Genomic DNA, 13,880 nt, shown 5'->3' with positions numbered 1-13,880 from the left:
GTGAAATAAAAACAACGCATCTTTTAAGTTTGGATTATAGACTGTATATATAAGATGTACATAGCAACCCTGACATCACTCATGGTTTGTGGGTTACCATGTTGAATTGTCAAGTTTGGAATTTGGCAATTTGCCATGTTGTTTTTTTTTTTTTAAACCAAATCTAACTGAGGAACCTGAGGATAGCGCAGACAGTAAAATACTAGTAACCTGTGAATCACAATGTAGCCCAGGCATAAAACATACCCTGTTCTATTGTCCAGTTCACTGTAAATTGGACCATCATTTACAAAACAAACATTAAGTTGTATTCAAATAGTCTTGAAATTAGTAATTGAGACCATAAACGTTTTAGGAAAATGTTTACTGAGGTGACAGATTGAGTGAGAAGTTTAATCATTTTCTAATAGACTATAATACAATTGAACATCTTTTTAGAGTTGTCCCCTGTTGGTTACTAGGTTTATTGCAGGTTTAAATAACTCCCCATTTGCATGCTTTATATAGTCTATGGCTTGAATGCCGTGTTTCTAATTGAATTAATGAATTTTGTCGCTTTTGACTATATGTTCAGAAAGAACATAGATTGTAGAAGGTGTTTGTTTACATTCCCTGAGGACATGGTTGGAGTCTAATTTGTTCACTTCTCCCCACTTGAGCAGCTCTTTGACAACAGCGGGAATAAACCTCTGGCAGACCAGGCTTAGGAATGGTGGCTATGTGCTTTGACCGGCACTGGTAAAAGTGGGATAGAACAGGATGGCAGATAAAAAACAATCAATATGAAAGACAACAGTAAACACTGAGGATGTTAGTGAAGCCAGGAACTACAGATCAGAAAAGTGCAGCTTTAAATCCAGAGATACCTGCAAGGAGAACAAAACACAACTTTCTGTTAAGAATAACAACAGCTTACCTGTAATGAGGCATTGTGTTATACACAAGGAGATGTTTCTTCTTCTTTACTCTGAGAACGTCTAAGAAGGCTAAGTAGTTGTCACTTCTTTAAAGGAAATTGGATCATCAGAAACATATATTATACCAAAAGGCAATTGTTTTAACAACTTGCTGTAGCAGTTACTCATTACTTCATGTTTTGACAGTGCACCTCCCAGTTATAACAAATAACTAATAAGACATGGAACAGCACTCATTATGCCAATGCTATAATAATAATGGTTCATATATCCAAACCATTCTGATCTCCTTAATAGCAGTGAGATATTACTGATTACAGCATCCATGTTTCATACTTGTGTAACACCATATGAGGGTGAATGGCTTTTAAAGACAACAGCAGAGAAGAAGCCAGACACTATTAGTGTGCTATTCATTAACTGAGCTGGCAAGAGATCAGAGAAGATGTGGAGACTGAAGGAAGAGGCAATGGCTTTTAATTTCCTGAAGGGCGCACGCCCTGCTCCTGCTCTACAGCTTCTGTTTATCCAGCGGCCTGTAATTCCTGCTGGCCTTGGCCTTGAGTCGAGTTACAGATTCAGCTTCAAACACAGCATCAATGCCACAGCCACAGCAAAGGCACTGCGTGCCCATATATATATATATATATATACCTCCACTATCTGTACAGCATGACTCAGCTGCACATTAACGTCACAGGTCTAATAATGATCATAACAGCCAGCAGACCAACTGTGAGGCTTAAAAGCCCTTCAGAAAGACGAAGCCTTCCAACATTTACATTAGCGCCAACAGTCAAAAGTTTTGTTTGGTCATTAAATATGTAAATAACTACTGGATGCACTGCCATCAAATTACACAGGTATTTATGTTCCTCTCAAGATTTACTTATATTGCCTTTACCTTCATTAAGTCATGAACTGTTCTGTCACCACTGGGTCAACTTCTAATAAAAACTAAGATAATGTATATGTATGTTCCAACCCTCACCTACAGTAATGTGCTCTGAGTAGTGTGGCTAAAAGAATGAGGTCTCATGTACAAGCAGCTGACATGAGTTCCTCCGTAGGGTGGCTGTGCTCAACCTTAGAGATGGATGAAAAGATCTGACATCTGGATGGAGCTCAAAGTGGAATTGCCATACTTGATTTGAAAGGAGTCAGTTGAGGTCATTCAGGCATCAAAACATTAAAACTCTTTGTATCAAACATCTGGATGTTAGCATTGTCATCATGACAATGTTAGCATAATGATGAAAGCATTTAGCTTAAAGCACTGCAGTGCGACTGGTACAGCCCCGCAGAGCTGCCAGCATGGCTGTAGTGTCTAACCCTAACCCTAGAGTTCATATTTTACTTTGTATTTTATCAATTTTAGATAATTTTACAAAAAATTGCATTCATTTTTAAGTTTGTATGCAATTCATCATATTGTATTTTTCTAGTCATCTACAAAACTCAGGCGTGACCTTTAATTCTCTGCTCAGCATCAAGACATGTAGCAAGAATGCAGACAGCTCAAAAGTTGGCCAAAGAATACAAACTGTGCCCTAAAAATGGACATGTTCTGTTTGAACACTCATAGCAACATATGACAAGAAGTCAAGTATATTCTGTGTTGTTGACCATCAATCTTCCACCCCCACTCTCTACACGGAGGTGTGAAATATTGGAGATAGCTGTGGCAGACAGATTTCCACAGACACTAAACCTCCCTGAAGGACGGCATTGCGTGAGAGACAGGGATGTAAACAGTTGAGATAGAGACACCTGTGTTTCATTTATGTGTCACTGCAAGGCGTCTGATGTGTGATGAAGCTGAAAATTATTGAAATGACATTTGTTATGATGGTGCAATTTGGCAGCTGGAAGGATCTCTGGCTTACTCTTAAAGTAGGTCAAGAAAGTCAGGAATAATCCAGCAACCCACTTCAGTTGTAGTGATTTATGCAAATGTTATTGCTTTTCATGCTGTTGTGTCAGCCTCAGCCTAAACACAAGAAATTCTTTTGTCTTTCTGTGTTTTACCTATAATTTTGGATTACTTGTTTTATTTTTTATATATATATTATCTCAACCTGTGGTGCTTTGCACCTCCTACCACATTTTTGCTCCCTCAGAATATATTGCATGCTATTGAAGTTTCTTCCAGTGACTTTCTTTTGACAGAATATGTGTTTGTGTGTAGAGGATATGTATTCTCATTCAGAATACACATCCTCATCCACGATTGAAATATATTTTAAACATTTGGCCAAAGGTGAGATTTTGTCCAGAATCTGTTTTTCTCTGCTGCTCTTGCTTTGCTGATCCCCCTGAGAGGAGCTCCTCTCGCTAAACTGAGTCAGGAAAGAACTGAGCTCGATGACAAGGTTTATGACTAATGTGGGCTACATAGACAAAGTAGATCCCAGGTTTTCACTCAGGCTGCAAAAATTTCCTGTAAGCCAGTGCCAGGCTGTGTGGCAGGTGTAAGTAGGAAGATTTGACAAGGAAAAAAAAAGCTCTTCATAAATGAGACCAGCTGACAAGTTGGTGCCAATCTGTCAGCATGTAACACAGGAGGAAAAACACAGACCTGAGACACATTGACAGTCTAAGCAAAATAGACGGACGGATGGACGGATGGATGGACGGACTTTGGTTAGTTTTTTTAGTTGCAGGTGTCTGCAATGTAAATTGTGAGCATCTGTAGTTATATTATCACTAGTTGTAATTCCAGCTAGATTCGGTTCCCATCAATTCCAGATATCTACATTGGCCTTTATAGACATCTTGAAATACACTTTAGCTAGTCAAAATGATGTTGTAGATATCTTGAAGTGGAATTCTGATTAATGAAAATGTAAGTGGAGTTATCTTGAAGTAGTGTTTTGACTTGACAAAGTGATGTCGCAGATAGACTACCGTTCAAAAGTTTGGGGTCACTTAGAAATGTCCTTATTTTTGAAAGAAAAGCATTTTTTTCACTGAAGATAACATTAAAGTAAGCAGAAGTATATTGTAGACATTGTTAATGTAAATGACTATTCTAGCTGGAAACAGCTGATTTTTAATGGAATATCTACATAGGGGTACAGAGGAACATTTCCAGCAACCATCACTCCTGTGTTCTAATGCTACATTGTGTTAGCTAATGGTGTTGAAAGGCTTATTGATGATTAGAAAACCCTTGTGTTATTATGTTAGCACATGAATAAAAGTGTGAATTTTCTTGGAAAACATGAAATTGCCTGGGTGACCCCAAACTTTTGAATGGTAATGTATTTCCAATCATGTCAGAAGCTACAGCAAGTGGGAAATGGAGGTGCCTACATTTTCAGACAACATTACTCCAGAACTGAGATTGGTGTTTGGCGTTTATGTGCATTTTGTAACAATTGTATCCACAGCAGCCACCATTGCTAACATGTTCAAATGTTTTGCTGGACCACAATGCAATGGGAAGCCTCACCTTCATACTAGTCATAATGACATTTGAGATATCTGCAAATATTATTTTTGACTTGTCAGAATGATGTAATAGATATCTGGAATAAAAAATGTGACTAGTCTCAGTTTCATTCTGACTAGTCTAAAGGATGTTGTTGATATCTGTATTTTTTTTTTCTGGAGAGTCAAACTCAGCTGTTAAATGTTAAAGTGGCTTGCCATTAATATCCAGATACATACAAACACTGATCTTTTCAGTTGCTGGCATGTGACCTCGCACAGGTACTGTATCCCTTTGATAGTGAAGGTCAGATTTGGTACCACACATATCTAATAGCAAACTTGTGTTTACCAGCAACATTCCTTCACCAAAAAGCTCCAGTTGGCCTGTAATATTCTGGTCCAATGCCTGTAGAATAGAGCTACTCAGAGGAAGGCATTACATTACTGGGTCAGTGGCATTGCTTTACTGAGCCGCCCACCTGGGACAGTTTCAATTGTAAGCAGGAAATACCTATTTAAAGGTTACAAGGAGATGGTAGTGCTGTATCTGATATCAAGTTAATGGTGAGGAATACAGAAGTTGAAGTATGCATAGTAAGGAAAAGTTAAAAACTGCAAAATCACTTTCGGATTTTACCTGTCTTCATAGAAACAGTTCCCCTTTTTTCATTCCTGTGATTGTAGCTTTGAAAGGGTGCGATGAGAAACGTGAGGGCACGGTGTTGGGTTCCCTCCAGACCCATTTTGTGTCCTCAAACGGTGGCGCGAGACAAAAGGACCACAGAAACCAGAGCTCGAGGTAGAGCTGCACTTTCGCCGTGAGTCAGGAGGGGTAGAAGAATGGAGCCCTTTCTCTGCTGGACCTGGCTAGCTGTACTGTACACCTCGGAGAAGCACTCAGCACGGAGGGGAGATGGGTTGCCTTGATAATGGACACACACAAACACACAGGCCTCTTCTTCAGGATCCCCTCTGCTTGCTAGAGCCTGAGAGAGCGAGTCAAGGGAGGGTTTGAGGTATTTTGTGTTGGTGTGAATTCATCCGCTCGCTGAATCACTACAATCCCATTTATCTGGCTATCGTTCAAAATGTGAGTGAGAAAGCACGGTCCTCATCTCATCTGACACCGCAGCTTTTTGTGGAAAAACTGCTCATCGCTGCTTTTTGTCATTTTTGAGTAGGAGTGGGAGTCCTGGCACAAATGCAGCACTCTGAGTTCATGTAGCTATTGAGAGCTGCCTCGTTTCTCTCCTCTCTTTTCACTCACACAAACAATAAAAGCGCAGACATGCTTTGAGAGAGAAACTAGCACATGTATTGTACTCAAAACCCAGAAGACGGTTCTGCAGAACATCGTGATGATCCCATGAGAACTGCATCATCTGATGCTTACATCAAAAAGTTTGTACTACAAATCAGTGTAAATAAATTGAGAAATTGCATTGTGACTGCTTGACAAGGTGGGTGAAAGCCAAGTGCCCCATCAAAAGGAAAACCAGAATTCTGTTAAGGAGTTGCATTGGAGGAGGCAGACTGTGGTCAGGAGGCGCCCAAAGGGTCCTACGTCTACCAAAGCCTCGTAAGCTCTTATGTTTCTCACAAAGCCACCTGTTCATGAGCCCGTCTTTGTCTAGCTCCACCTAAAAGAGATGGGGTTTGTAGGACTGCTTCCATACATGATGACATGGCTGAACTGCTGACATGATTAGGAATGTTAGCAATGCTCAAATATCCAGCTAGATTCAGGTTTACCTTTCAAGTTAAAGACAATGGAATCTCAATCAAATCCCTTTTAGCTCACTTACCTTTAGGGCTGCAATGATTAGTCAACTAGTTGTTACCTTCTAATTTAAATGGCAACTATTTTGATAATCAGTCAAAGACTGAGTCTTTTTTAAGGAAAAAAAGTCTAAACTCTGTGGCTCCAGCTTCTTAAATGTGAATATTTTCAGCTTTTTTTTTCCTCTTGCATGACAGTAAACTGAATATGTTTGGGTTGTGGACAAAACAAGATATTTGTGATCTTGGACTTTTGGAGACACTGTGGACCAAACAACTAGTCTATTAACTGAGAAAACTATGGACGGATTTACTGATTATGGAAAATAATTGTTGATATATAATGTCTGGTGGTGAATTTTTAACATGTATGTTGAATTAATGAGATTAATCTATTTTAGTGAATGATGAGAAATTTTAGCTGCCAGTTTTCTTTGGGACCGATTTAAAAATGACACATCAAAATGTGTTTTTGGAGTTCATCATAAAACCCAATTAAGCTTATTGAAGTCAATTCCCTAATTTGTCTCATACACAAAGTTTAATTTATATTACATGGTAGGTAATAGTGCTTTATATTCCAAATGCTCCAGACCAAGTCAACTGGCTACAATTAGTACATTAGTACAAAAAGTATCTAAATGTATATTTCCATTTGTAATACAGGAAAAATATGAGTCTTTGGTTTCAACTTTGATTTAAGGAAACCCACATTAAACTGTACAAGTATAATGTAATGTCGTTCACAGGCCTCAACTTAGTTAAAAAAAAAAGAACATTTAAAGGGGTGTGTAGCCTCAATAATCATTTTATGTTACCACAGACTCTGACTGTATTATATCAAAAAACGTTACGTCGAGCCTTTACTGTTAAATTCAGGTTTTCTCCTAAGCATCTTCTCTGACCATGCTTCTGCTACCCTACATACTGTAACCTGCTGATGTGTTGTGAGCTTTCACTTCACAATAAAAACAGCCTTTTAGAAAGCCAAAGCAATGCAGACAGAAGACTTTCACACAGCGATAAAGTCTGTTTTCCTGCAGATTTCCTAAAGCTTGTGATTACTGAGCTAATTACTGACATTCCTCTGAGAACTTACAGACTACTGCTCAGAACGTGGCAGCTTATGAGAACAGTGGGTTCCTTATACAGTACTGTAGCAGACATAGGCACACAGACAATATGCTGTTCTGTCTTATAAGAGGTGACTGAACCATGTATGGTTCATAAAAGAAAGAATGTAGCATACAGAAACTTATTTCAGAGGTACACTCTTAAAGCCACATAAAGTGAGAATTGTGTCTAGGAATACACCTGCCTTAGCTTAAATCATGCATAAATCGTCCTTTTGCCCTTGTGCAATTGGTTTTCTTTTGGTTTGAGGTGTAAAGATGCACAAAGATACAGCACTTGGTAGAAAACACAAACAAATCATATATATGTGTGTCTACATCAACACACAACCACAGAGCCCAATAACAACGTGAGTAAAATTCTTAAAACTAAGCAAAAAAAACAGCTGTTAAAACCTCATCTTTAAACATGAGAAGCAAAGGCAGTATTTGTTGTTTTTTATATGTACACTACCATTCAAAAGTTTGGAGTCACCCAGAGAATTTCATGTTTTCCATGAAAACTCACCCTTTTATTCATGTCCTAGCATAATTGCACAAGGGTTTTCTAATCATCAATTTCAACACGATTAGCTAACACAATGTAGCATTAGAACACAGGAGCTGAAATTGGGCCTCTGTATCCCTAAGTAGATAGAAAAATCTGCTGTTTCCAGCTAGAATAGTCATTTACCACATTAACAATGTCTACACTGTATTTCTGATTAATTTAATGTCATCTTCATTGAAAAAAAAAGATTTTCTTTCAAAAATAAGCACATTTCTAAGTGATTCCAAACTTTTGAACGGTATAATAGTCACACAAAGCTTTTATGCCTTCATTAAGAGCTAAAGAAAAATAAATCAAATCCAATCACAACTTAATGACATCAGGCACATAAAAAATAGCTCTTACAGCCTTCTCTTTTATGATGGGTGTCAGTGGGGTAAAATACTGAGGACTTTTTGTGTTGTGTTATGTGGTTGGTCACTGTGGCAGACTGACAGCAAGGATCCTTTTGTTAACTGTGTCCAACTCATTGGATACACCTATTTTTGACAAAAAAAAAAAAAAAAAAACACATGGTAGGTTTTTGTTTAAGCCTTACTGATTGCAGCCATTAGTTTAGAGAAATAAAAAATTTTAGAGGGACACACTGTTCTACAATCAGCATTCATAACCACCAAACAGATTTATGTCACCATCTTGCAAGGAGATCCCCCCCTTTTTTTTACACTGGAATTAGATTTCTAACCAATAATATCCAAGATGAAAAGATTCTCTTAAACACACACAGTAACTTTACTGTGGCCAATAAACTTGTGGGCTTTCTGTCCTTTGGTTGACTTCAGCCATCACTGCTTTCTTAGAAAAGGCACACCATTGTTGACTATGCAAAATGTAATCATCCAGCTAAGGGGTTGGAAAATATAAATGACTATGGCAGAAAAACACCACCACTGTAAAAGAAAACATTACCCAATCCGCTTCATCAAATCTGAATGTAGAACTGTTACATTTCCAATTTGTCAGTCTTTCAGTGTTTTCATTGCATGATCTGAGTTTGTGGTAAAAACCTTTGCACTGACTTCAGTACAGCACAATCCCAAACATTGGCTGCTGCTTCCAACTCAGGCGACTGACACTGTGACCTAATTCTTGAGCGCCAGCTTGGCAGACTCTGAAATGACAGGGTAGCATCACTACAAGCAGGGATGTAATGGTACAATCATGTTTGACGGCTTTCATCTACTGTACACTTTGGTTGGTATCATCAAACAGTTCAGAAGCAAAAAACAAAAAAAAAAGGACCGACTCTGACCTGGATTTTAAAGAGACACTAAACTGTTGCAGCTGTCATCTGCTGGAGTGGGACATCCCTCATAATTACATGGAGGTGCTGAGTGTTTATGGCCATGTGAGCAAAGCAAGGTAAGTCTGTTGTGGAATCAGAAGGGGATGGTAAAATTAAAGCTGAATGATTGGTACAGGCAACACATTTGCTTAGTGTTCAAATGCAGGCGAATAAGAATATATCTGTAGCCATAATAGAGGGTTAAAGTTAAATGCAATTGCACAGTCATTTAAAAAGAATAAGAAGGTAATAGGAATAAAAATATCTCAAACCATTTGTGTTTTCAGTTATTTGCATATTTCTGTCTTCCCTACAATGAATGTACTGAGACATTATTTTTGCTATTTTTATCCCTAAAGCTCCTCTAATTACATCATTTAACGTTTAAAGCATTCTGCTCACTTACCAGCCATGTATTTATGGTGTTATCTTGGCAATTTAGGAATTAAAGAGTTTTAGGACGCCAACCACTAAAAGGCAAAATCGCTCTCATTTTTCCATCCCCCTAAAAAGCACGCATGCTGCTTTGCTTTAAGAGAGTGACCAGAGAGTACATGGTGGGCTTAGATGTGGTGGATAGTCAGCATCCCATCAACTGAAACCATTTAGAGCGCACTGCCAATGGGGATTAAGCCTGGTGTAACCATCATGTCTGAAAGTGTGTCCAAATAAATTAGACTCAAATATGTCTTCAGTCTTATTGAGGCAGGAATTAGATGCAATCTACCAGAGCAATCTTAGTTTGTGATTATCAAAGTGGAAATGGTCCATTTAAACCTGTAGCTAGATTGTTTCTGTGAGGTAAGGGTTTGTCCAGGGCTGAGTGACTCATTTTGAGGGGAGTGGGGTTTCAGTGAACCACAAATGAGCTTGATAGGGTTTCTGTGAGCTAAACACAAAACAACTGTGGGTAAAATAAAGAGGTGTGTGGTCCATGCAATAAGGACAAACAGCAGACAGTTGGTTAGTAAACTAACTAACTGCTACCTCCTAATCTATTTTTAACTTCTTGTTAACACATACTTCTTTACCACAATTATTTAACCAGAAAAATTAAAAATCAGAATACTATTTGTCAAATTGTTCTCAAAACTGTGAAAAAAATAACTTAGAAAATAATAATATTAAAACTGATCCCAGAATAGGCATCAAATATAAAATACAAAACTGTGATAATGAAGGAGGGAAACTGGAAACATATTTATGTGAAGCTTTTGCTAAACTCCCCACTTCTAAGGTCTTCATCAGAATACTACAACAAATTATTTAGTAGTTATTCTTACTACACTGTAAAACCTGATAAGTTAATTGAACCCAAATAAATAGTTTAAACTGATTAACAATTAATAATAAATTGTAATTGATCCCAACTCAGTTTTACAAGTAAAGGTAACATTTGTTATTGAGTAACTTTATTTAAGTACTTAGTTACATAATGTTAACTTAACTTTTCTTAGTTTTACTAAGCTGTGCCAACTTCCCTACAATAAAAAATATCCATAATTCTAACTCAGAGCAGCATTTTGAAGTACTTTCAAAATGCTAATTTATGAAACTTTTTTTTTAAGTTGCTTTAACCCCAAATACACCCCAGATACACACATTTTGAGTGAACATTAAATTATGTTAGCACAGAAAACTTAAATGCAAGTCATTAATAAATAAGTGAAACATTAACCAGCATTACCTTGGAAAAACTGTTTGGAAAACTGAACAGTCAAAGGACTTTGGCAATTGGGCATTTGGCCTGGGAATTATTTCAAGCACAACCTCTGACAGTCAAGTCGACTCAATTCAACTTTATTTATACAGCACATTAAAATAATGAATAACTTATGTAAATCTGAAAGTATTTGCCTCAGTATAAACAGCATGTCAAAATATCAAATTGACTGTCGGAGCTCGTTTGTATGTGACCCTGATGTCATGCAGACTGAAGAACGATTTTTGTCAAATAATTTGAGTATAATGACAAAATAATTAAAATGGCTGAGTACTGTTTACTGAAAAGTAAACAGCAACTCAAAAAATAGAGGTGGATTTGTTGTTTTTTTTTTTTTTTTTTACAAGCTTTAACTGCATGTTCTTACAGTGTATGCTGTCACTAAAAGGTTAACAGCCACCAATACAATCACATCTCAAATTAAGACAAACGTGGAACACTGGTTGTCTTTGTCTTTAAAAAACAAACAAACAAACATTGGTTTACAAGGTGTAGTAGAAGTCTTAAACTGTTTTATGCAATATAGGACATTTTAAACATAAACACCAATAGCAGCAAACATCCATCTGCTATATAAAGATACAGTGGAGTAATGGTGTCCTTAGCAAAGAATCAAGTCATAGTCATGGTCCCTTTGAAGAAGTTATAAATTAGAGTTAGGAATTTTTGTATTACACTGTGAGAGCCAAAATCTAAGATTCAGTGGGTTTATTGTGTTTTGATTAAAAGACAATAAACCTGCTAAATCTTAGACCCTGGTTAAAGAGATATTGTCATGTTTGACATGCTTCTTTCTGCACACGACACCACTGTGTGTCAGTCAACGCTGCCCCTTGACCAGGGTCACCACGCTACATCAGCTTCAACTTATCGCCATGTCCACTGACATGCTCTGTGGTCATCTGTCTATGTGCTTCACTGGGCAGTAACAATGGTCCTGACTCCAGTTTGTTTCTCTTATCTTAACACAAATGGGAATTCATCAGATGCCAGGACTGCCATTAATTGGCATGATTTTTATTGTAACATAATATGTGAATTAGTGTTAGATTTGAGTATTCAAACAAAAGGTCTGAAGAAAAAGTAGCTTAAAAAAGTGGAGAATCGATAGACAGACAATAGCATGCTATGCAGTTGGAAGAGTGGGAGAATGAATGATAAAGGAATTAAAGTTGAAACAGACACATAGGAGACAGATGCAGAAAAGCACGAAAAGCAATAAGGAAAAAATTCAGAGGGGAAATGAGGAAGTAGCTATTCAGAAAGAAGGAAGGAGGGAAGGAAATAAAGAAGGAATAAAAACGTCACAGCAATAATTCCAGCAAGATATACCGAACCAAAGATCATATATATGTAACCGGTGGCTTCTCTTCTTTGCATTTTGTTGATCCAGCTAATACGTAGATCTTTTTTTGGAGGCGATCTCCGTTTATTACAGCCCTTTACAGTCGATAAAAAAACACACAAAATCTCCCCGTACACAAGACTTGTCTCTCTCAGAACACATAAACAAAAGGGTGCCACTCAAGGTGGGAAACACTCAGTGCATGTACAGTAGATATATAGTACAAGAAGGAACACATACCTTTACAGTCGATGAAAAAAAGACACAGAATCTCCCTTGACACAAGACTTGTACTCCTACAGAAACTAAGCATTGCATTACCATATTAGAATGGGAAAGTAAACTTCTAAGTAGAATTATATTACATTAAGATACACAAACCACAACTGCACAATCTCGCTTACCTCTCTCTCAGAACATATAAAAGGGGAGAGGTAAAGTGGGAAAAACTCATGTATAGGAAGGTGTGGGGTGGCTAAAAATGTAGGGGTACAGGGACCCCCAAGCAACCACTGCTGCACTACTGACCCTGTTACATATATATAGTAAGTACAGTATATATAACTCCAAACCTTTGGAAACAAGATGATGAGTTCAACAGTTTCCCTACATAGTGCCATATTTTAAATGAAAAATAAGATCTGAGTTGACAGCTGTAAAAGAGAAATTTTCCCCAAAGATCTCTTCTTCTGCTTCATCTTGAACACATGCAGAGCACTATTTACTTTTTGCTGTACGCCATAAATTATGTACAGGTGACAGTGCATCAATGTGTAAGGGTGTACGTGTCTGTGCGTGTTCGAGGCTCAGCTTGTGTGTACAGAACAACATCTGTGTTTTCTCCTTTGCCATTCACATTAATTTCAAGTTAAATGCAACTTCTGAGGCTAGTCCGACTGTCAGGACGTGCCTGAGGAAACCCCTCTCCATCAGCTACTGGACAGCCTGGGTGCAATTAAAGTTCAATATGAGAGGGAGAGCGAGGCAGGCCTGTCAGACGTGCCCAGTATAACTAGGCTGTGGCTGCTATGGCCACATGTGTTTCGGCTCAGTCTGCTTCAGCACAAACGCCTTTGCTATTATTGGTTGGAGAGTGCCACAGCTGCAGGGTGTTCCAGGTGGTAAACGGGTGCTAATAGAAATCACACAGACCACTCCCCCACTCAAGGCAAAAGTTACACATCTATTTTCACGTAGATAAATACAAAAAATGCTTATACAGATGAAAATGAGGTTACACTTGGGACTGAATTGCTTGTGAACTTATAGTAGGTGATGTTTAACATCTGTGGAAATAGTAAAGGGAAGCTGTCAATTGTTTTTTATAGTTTTTGTTCTGGTACCCACCATCCAAAAGTAGCAAAAATAGCCACTTACCAGGAGCTGACCTGGAATGTCTCTCCAGATTTGTAAGTTGGTACAACATATTAATTCTTTGGGCTGACACATGTTGATTTAAAACCTAATTTTACACATTTCAGATAATATTTCTACACCTGTGTATAGAACCCTAAAACTGACAAAACCTTATGATCTGTCAAAAGTACTTTTTTAGACGTAAATGTTTATTATAAGGTAGTTACTATGCACCAATTCTGCTTGTGTAGAAAGTGAAAACCAAAGTAAAATAAACATGGAGCTCTGCATCAGACGTATGATGGCGCCTTCAACTAAATCAAGATAGATCAACATAGAGACGTTTCCTTCTTCTGA

The sequence above is a fragment of the Amphiprion ocellaris genome, chromosome 12, assembly GCF_022539595.1.
Source record: "Amphiprion ocellaris isolate individual 3 ecotype Okinawa chromosome 12, ASM2253959v1, whole genome shotgun sequence".
NCBI classification, from domain to species: Eukaryota; Metazoa; Chordata; class Actinopteri; family Pomacentridae; genus Amphiprion; species Amphiprion ocellaris.
The sequence above is the reverse complement of the archived record's forward strand: the minus strand, read 5'-3'. Positions refer to the sequence as shown.